The sequence below is a fragment of the Falco peregrinus genome, chromosome 14 (assembly GCF_023634155.1).
Source record: "Falco peregrinus isolate bFalPer1 chromosome 14, bFalPer1.pri, whole genome shotgun sequence".
NCBI classification, from domain to species: Eukaryota; Metazoa; Chordata; class Aves; order Falconiformes; family Falconidae; genus Falco; species Falco peregrinus.
Window position 1 is genome coordinate 11,385,081 of NC_073734.1, and position 7,519 is coordinate 11,392,599.

Genomic DNA, 7,519 nt, shown 5'->3' on the forward strand with positions numbered 1-7,519 from the left:
TTTGCAAGCATGGCTGCATCACAGCACTTGCGTTTTAGGGAAACAGAGTACATAAGTAAGATCTCCCTGCTGTGGGTTATAACTAATTTCTCTTTGACTATCATGAGACAAAAAGTCACTTCCTTGTCATCTTAAAACTCTGTCCAAAGCTTGTTGGAGTCAAAGGGAGTTGCCAGCAGACTTTGTGTTATCAGTGCTTAGATCTGCAGGCAAAGGTGAATCTTCTGTGAAAGAGTTCACATCCAAGCACACTGAATGTCAGTGAAATATGTAAAATCATGTAGGTTTCTTAGCTGGTAATTGTTTATTAAATTTCTTCCAGTCTAATGGAGATTGTCTGTATGTTCTCTTGGTGGTCTATTATTACATTATCAATTAAGTGTCTCTTACATAGTAGTATGTGAGTGGCACTTGTGGTAGTAATTACTTGTCGTTTCAAGGGCAATGTCAGATGTGTTTAGTGTCTCTGTCTTTGGTGGCATTTTCATTCAGTAAAGTTAAATGGCTCTTTTAACTCAAGGGAATAGCTAAAATCTCCATCTCTGTGGCTAATTCTCTGGAGTCCTTAAATCAGAACAGTGACATGTACCAGTAACAACAATCTTAGGTGTGGTAAGTGAAGTGACAAGAGAATTAAAACATATCAGTGAGGTAAAGAAACCTGTCCTAAAAACCTCTGCCAGGCACTCTCTACAAAGAATGTAATCAATTTTACGTTGAAAAGTCAAATGTATATTTCAGAGCTTTCTGTAAATTGGAAACTAATTAGTTCTGTGTAGGATCTATTGACAATTATTATTATTATTATTGTTATTATTATTTCATTATTATTTATTACATTGCAGTATTTATTTTTTTTTTATTAAGGAAGAAAAGCTTCATGACAATATAGTCACTAAAACAACCTGTTATTTTGACCTGTTCTGGTCAGAACACTTACGTAACAGATAGAGATCAATGGGGATGCTGGATTTATACACTGTGCCTTATTCCACATGAATCATGTTGAATGTGATTAATTCTTTGTGCTCTACATCTATCCTTGCATTATAACAGCAGCCACTGTGAATCTGAGTCTCTCTGCCTCCTCTAGGCAGAAAGGAATTGTGTCTTCAAGTGTCTTCATCCAGCAGGCAGCTAGCAATGCCAGTAATACAAACAAATACCTTGCCAGTTTTTTTACCTTGATCTACATTGTCTAATGGGGACCTTTAAGGGCCTCTTTCTCTGGCTCAGCCCATTAAAGTCAATGAGAACAATTAACTGATTTTTTTAAAATTTACTTTTTCTATTTTGGCTTCCCAAGCAAGATACATAAGATCATGTGTAACTTCAAGCAAGTGATGTAACTAGTCTTAATGTGTCATCAATATGGAGTGGGAGAAAATTTTCAGTTTAGATCCTTTCACTGATGAATGCAGGTTCAAGTAAGATAAAATGTTTTAACTGACTCACATAATCATTAATAGGTACTTTCAGGTTTTACAAAAACTTGCAATTTTAGAAATGAAACAATGTTTCTTGAAATAGGACTGCCTTTAAGAGCTCAAAAGACAGAAATTTAGCCTCAGTTCTTACAGTTCATTTTGAATTAATCGAAAACACTGTTCCTTTGATAATCAAGTAATGCTTAATGATGTAAAAACTTGGTAATTTAGCTCTGTAATTGTGACTGGACCTTTTAAAGAAACACTTATGTAATTGATGCAGAGAACCTGTGGACATGGTTGAAGTTAGTTATAATCACAAATGTGTTTCTTTATCATTTGCTATATGGAAAAATGAGTAAGGACTGTGTAGTACTAGAACCCCTGATGTGAATACTTCATCTGTGGATGATTTTACTTAACGCTGATTACAATGTAAGCTTATGTTTGCTTAAGCTGAAGTTTTGTATAAAGAAATTTCTATCTTTAAGCAAAAGACCCCAAACCATTAAACATATTCAAGATTATCATATCATATAATTTGCCAGATAACTATAATATGCAGGTTAACAGGAATGGTATGTGCTGTATATAGTTCTTGACTGAACTCACAAAAATCTAAGGTCAGCTTTCAAGTTTTGCTTCTTTGCAGGAAGAACCTTGCAAAATCTAAATCCACTGAAGTAGAATCTATACTATAGTATGAACACCTCCCACCCACTTGACTGTGATGAAAGCTGATATTGCAAATGGACATTGACAAAGGTGGAAGAACATGAAAATGTGCAATTTGTAACAACCGAAATTTGGCCTGTGCTCTATAAATGTAACAGATTGTTACCTCTGCTAGGCTGCAACAAACATGTCAGAACAGTTTTTTATGCAAAGCACTTCCAAAGCACTACTCTGTATCTGTAATGAGAGCTTGCAGTACCTCAGATTTTGAACAGCTTCAAATAGTTGGGTTAAAGTACCTGAACTATTGGCAAAGTTAAACTCAATCTGATACTCCTCACTTTAGAGGAACATCATTATTGATATTAAAGTGTGAATAGTTTCTTTCCTTTAATGATTCATATTCACCACTATGTGAACTGCAAAATTGCTATGATTACTTAAAGCATTGGTATCTTGAAACAGGTCTTAGAAAGCAAGCATCCTGATGCCCTAAGCTGCTCAACAAACTCTACTAAGCAAACATCTTCACTCTGGAAAGAAAAATGTTTAAACTAAATCATAAAAAATGCATCTTTCTGTAAAATTTGCTCTGTCTATCTGTAGGACTTTCTATATATCATCGGTTATGATATCACAAATGACATCTTAAAACAGGGGAAGTAGAACTTGCCTCAGTGTTCATAAAATAATCTCACGTGTTAAAACAAAAAACCCAAACAAGCCTGTTGTCTTTTAAACATTTTAAGGTGGCTACAAAAAATGCTTAGCCTCTCCATGAACTCCTGAAGTTATGATGACAAACTTCTCACAGTCTAGATAAAATTTTCCCATATGACTCTCCTTTTAGTCATCTTCATGAGTGTCAAGGAATTGAAAGCATCTTTTGGTGCTTTGTTGTCTCTGAGATGCATCACTGATGTCACAGGGCAGAGGGAAGGATAAATGTGCATTCTGTAGTTCACCAGTCTCAGAGCCTTGAGATGTGCAGGAGTAAATTGCTGTGTATCTTCTGGGTGCAGCTTGCATGGTCTAATGCCTTTCAGGTGAAGGCAGAACCACATGTGCTTTTCTTTATGGCTGAACTCTTGCAATACTCTTGTCACTTGTCAGTGTTCATCTATGCTCACTTCCTCAGGTACAGACACTTGGTATTTTCAGCAGCTTTGCTCTTCTCAGTGGAATTTGTTAATGTAGGCCATCTTACGCACATGGACACTAACTGTGTTCATGATCATACACTGATTGAAGAGGACAGTACAAAGGTAGCTGCATATTTGTCAGTTGGTTCTTGCATACTGTCGACATATCTGGTACTTCTTTCTCGCCTTCATCAGTCTGTAGTTTTATTGGACAAGATCCCATTTCTTCTGGGTCACTTCACATATAACCCAAAGGGTACAAATCTGTGGTTTATCAGTGGAGTAGGGAGTATTTCTTACAGTTTTCAGCATTATTTTGTAGCATATTAGTAAGGAAAGGATAGTGTCACTTGTTCCCAAGCAAACTAAACTTGCAGCATAAAAAGATTTGAGCCTGTGCATTACAATAACAGTATTTTGTACTTTGTTAGGAAGTTTGAATTTTTGTATTACTGCTCAGTATATTTCTTAAATTCATAACTTAAATATTGTCTTGTTTACTTGAAGGTACTTGCATTTATATTCCGTTGAATAACTCTCATTAGTGACAGGTTTAAATACAAATAAGTTCCAGTGAATTTATCTGTAGTAAATTATAAAATTTTAGTTGTACTTCATTGCAAGTGGTGAATTAGCTGATTATGATCTGTTTATTCATTAAAAAAAGGAGAAGGTTTATTTCTTTTATCTTTCTTAATAGCATTTTTGCAGAACATAAAGGATCAGTTTTGTTGTGGTGCTTTTTCAGACCCAAGCAAGTATGGTACTTCCTTTACAGCTTTCTTGGGATTGAAATAGACAAAGTTCATAGGTTCTTGCCCAGAAAATACCCAGGAGACTTCAAAAGGCAGATTTTTTTGCTATGCAAGTAGAAAATTAAGTCCTTTAGATCAGTTTCTTCAAGCACATAAGCTTTTCACAATTGCTTTTCTATGACTGTCAAACATAGTAATGCCAATTTAATTGCATAATGTGAGTAATAAGCATTTCTCAAAAACCTTCCCCTAGCCCCATGTACCTTTTATTTGCTGTTAAAATGAGTTTATTGCTGGTTTATTTTTCACTGCCTATCAAACAGATGTTGCTTACTCTCTGAGGGATTTTTCAGCTTTTGCCAGTCACTCTGGCTTGGTGACTTGCCAGATGTTTAGTTTCTCTGCTGCATTTCAATAAAAGCACAGGAGTTACGGAAGAGCTTGTAGAAGTAACAGGAACAAAGATAAGTGTTCTTGCTGGAAGATGCTTCACAGAGGAAAACACGAAGAAACCTTGAGAAATACATAATGCATTCATAAATGTCTACCGCATACAGATGTGCATTTCCATTACTATCTTTCATTAAGTCTGCATAATATGATCTCAGTTGTTTCATACTCTAAGCTCACTTCTCTCACAGTTAAGAGCATAGGTCAGATGTTTTGAAAACTGAATTAATAACTCAAAATAAACAATCTTAAGTTGGACCAATCATATATTCATTAGTATTCAACAGTCAAAGTCGTTCCCACTGGATGAAGGAGAACAGACAGAAGGAGAAAAAGGCAATCCATATAGAGTATATTAGAAAGAAAATGTTTGTAAATATTAAAAGATCAGATATCACTATCTCAATTTTAATGGATTTTCCCAAACTTCCTACCAGTTAGTCATAAAATGGTAAATGCTGTTTTGTTGAGGAATCTCATTGATAAGAAACAAAAGGGAAAAGATAACCTGAGAAAGCCTCTTAGGCAAAACTTTAGCTATTATGATAGCTGAAAAGCTTAAAATGAACTGTATTAAAACTTTTTGAAATGCCTTTGCTTTTATAATCCTGGTGTGGTCTTAAACTGAATACAGAGGCAGCCACAGTCTCCCCAGCCCAGCAAAAAAAACCTCATCCAAATTACTAAGACTAAGTTCTTGCAAATTTTTTGTGATGGTTTGTTTTTTGGAGGTTTTTTTTGGTGTTCTTTTTTTTGTTTTGGTTTGTTTTTTTTTTTTTTCCTTTTCTGATGTAGCTTTTAAAGCTAGTTGAATAAATTTTTTTTGGAAGAGGAAGTTTGAAACAGAAATATTAATGGACAGCACTGGTCTGTCCACGTGTGCTGAGTGACTAGACAGTAAGAAAGTGTGCTGCCTATTCTTGTCCTGCAAGCTTCAGTGAAGTAATAAGGAAAGACTTAAAGAAAATTCATTGTGCTTTTGATTGGTTTTAATTTTTTTTTTACACTTCCCAGAGGTGAATCTGAAGTGGGGACAAATTAAATCTCTGCTGGAAACAATTTGTTTGGTAAATTAGGTGTTATAACCTGGTGACAAAATCAAAATTGGGTTGAATTGCAGGGTTCTGCTTTAATAAAGAACAGATGTAGGACAGTCACCTGAGAGAAGGAACTACAGATAAATTGGCTACTTGGCTACTTGTGGACTGTGACTTTTAGCCAGCTTAATAAAAAATGAATAATGGAACTGACTGGAAAGTATTAGGAATTATCCATGTCTAATAAAAAATAATTCAAAATGATGGAGCAGTGATATCCTTAAAGTACTAATATCTGTGTTGAGTACATTAGGTCTGATCACCGTCAAATGGGGAAAAAAATAATCTAAGAAATCTTCTGAAAATTATATTTCACAGATTAATGAAAGATACTATATAAGCTATGGATTTGTTTGATTTCTGGCAATGGCATATATTATCCTTTGTGTTGATGCTTTTTTTTTTATATAGTGAAGGAAAAAACCTCACTGAGTCTGTTGCTTTTACAGATAATTATTTTGGCTTTCACTTCTGTCTGATAGAAATCACTTGGTGATTTAATTTATTTTTTTTTTAAGTAGGATATTTCATTAGTATGTAGAACATCTTTGTACCTGTCTGCTTTTAAAAACTCCTGAAAGCTTGTAAATTTGCAAGATATTACCGAAGTCCTATATACAATATTAGTCAAACCTTCTTCTAGCAAGGTACCAAGTAGTATGTGTGGGGAAGATTAGAACAGATACTCTAGAGCTTTTTTAATACAGTTAGCCAGATGTTTGGGTGCTTTATTTTTATCAATTTATTCACCATCACCCTGCTTTATTACAAAACATTATTTTAATCTTGTGTAATAAAGCTATTTTCTTCACTCTTTGGTTCTTCTAAAGATCACCCAGAGAAAAGAAATTAGGATCTGAAAAGCAAATGCCATTATTCCATTTATAACCTTGCCAAACATGCTTTTGTAGAGATTAAGTTGAATAAAACAAGTTTGTGACTCCTTCAACATTCAAGCCTAATCTCTTTAAGGCTTTGAATTATATTCCCTACACACGGCAGGGGATAATTCCAAAAGCTCTACTCTGACCAATCTTCATGCCATCAATTTAAATTAAATCTTGTAATTAAATAACAGATTAAAAATTATTACAGTGTTTTTTTCAGATTTTTTTGTAAAGACTGTGGCATATTGGAATACTAAAGACAAAAGAAATCTCTGCATAGAGGGTAAGAATTTCTGGAAATGTGATGGCATGAAAAATGGGCATGGTAGAAGTGTTCTATGTAGGTTTATAACATTCTTCAGCCAACTGAAACATCTATTTATGAACCTCCTGTGAAAGTATCAACATCTATTATGATGTAAATATCACATACCTTGACAGAGGTGCCCAATATATGTGACAAAGGGCTGGAAGAATGGAATTGGAATGGAAATCCTGTTGAGAGCTCTGTGTGGGTGCTTGAAACTGCATCTGTGTAAAGACAGCTCAGGAGAAAGTGCTTCAATCTCATTTGTCTCCCATATCCTTCATAATAGGGGTGACTCTTATATCAAGGCATATGCTTTAGGGATGGATTTCTGTCCTAAGATTGCTCTTATTTCATCCATATGAGCTCTCAGATATGCTGGCATTTTGCAACTGAAATGACTTACAGAAGTTTTATCAACGCATCTGTGTTTTAGGCCACATTACGGAGGGAGATAAACCTTCCTGTTTGCTGTGTGCCATTCAGATCTCCTGAGCATGCACACTCTTGCTATTATAATAGTCCTCTGTTCTTCATACTTGCTATCAAGAAAGCTCCTGCTAGAATTTAGCATTGAAAGAATAAGCCCTATAAGGGTACAGCTCCTGCTTACTACATTTAGGTTTTAGTATCTAGCAGAGATGTGCTGCAGGTATTACAACTCTCTTACGGGCATTCAAACTAGCTGAAAAACTTGACAGTGTTTTAGAATATTACATACTATGGTGTTTGGTGTAGGTGCAGAAATGCAGATGGGAAATACCTAAGGTTATGCTTAA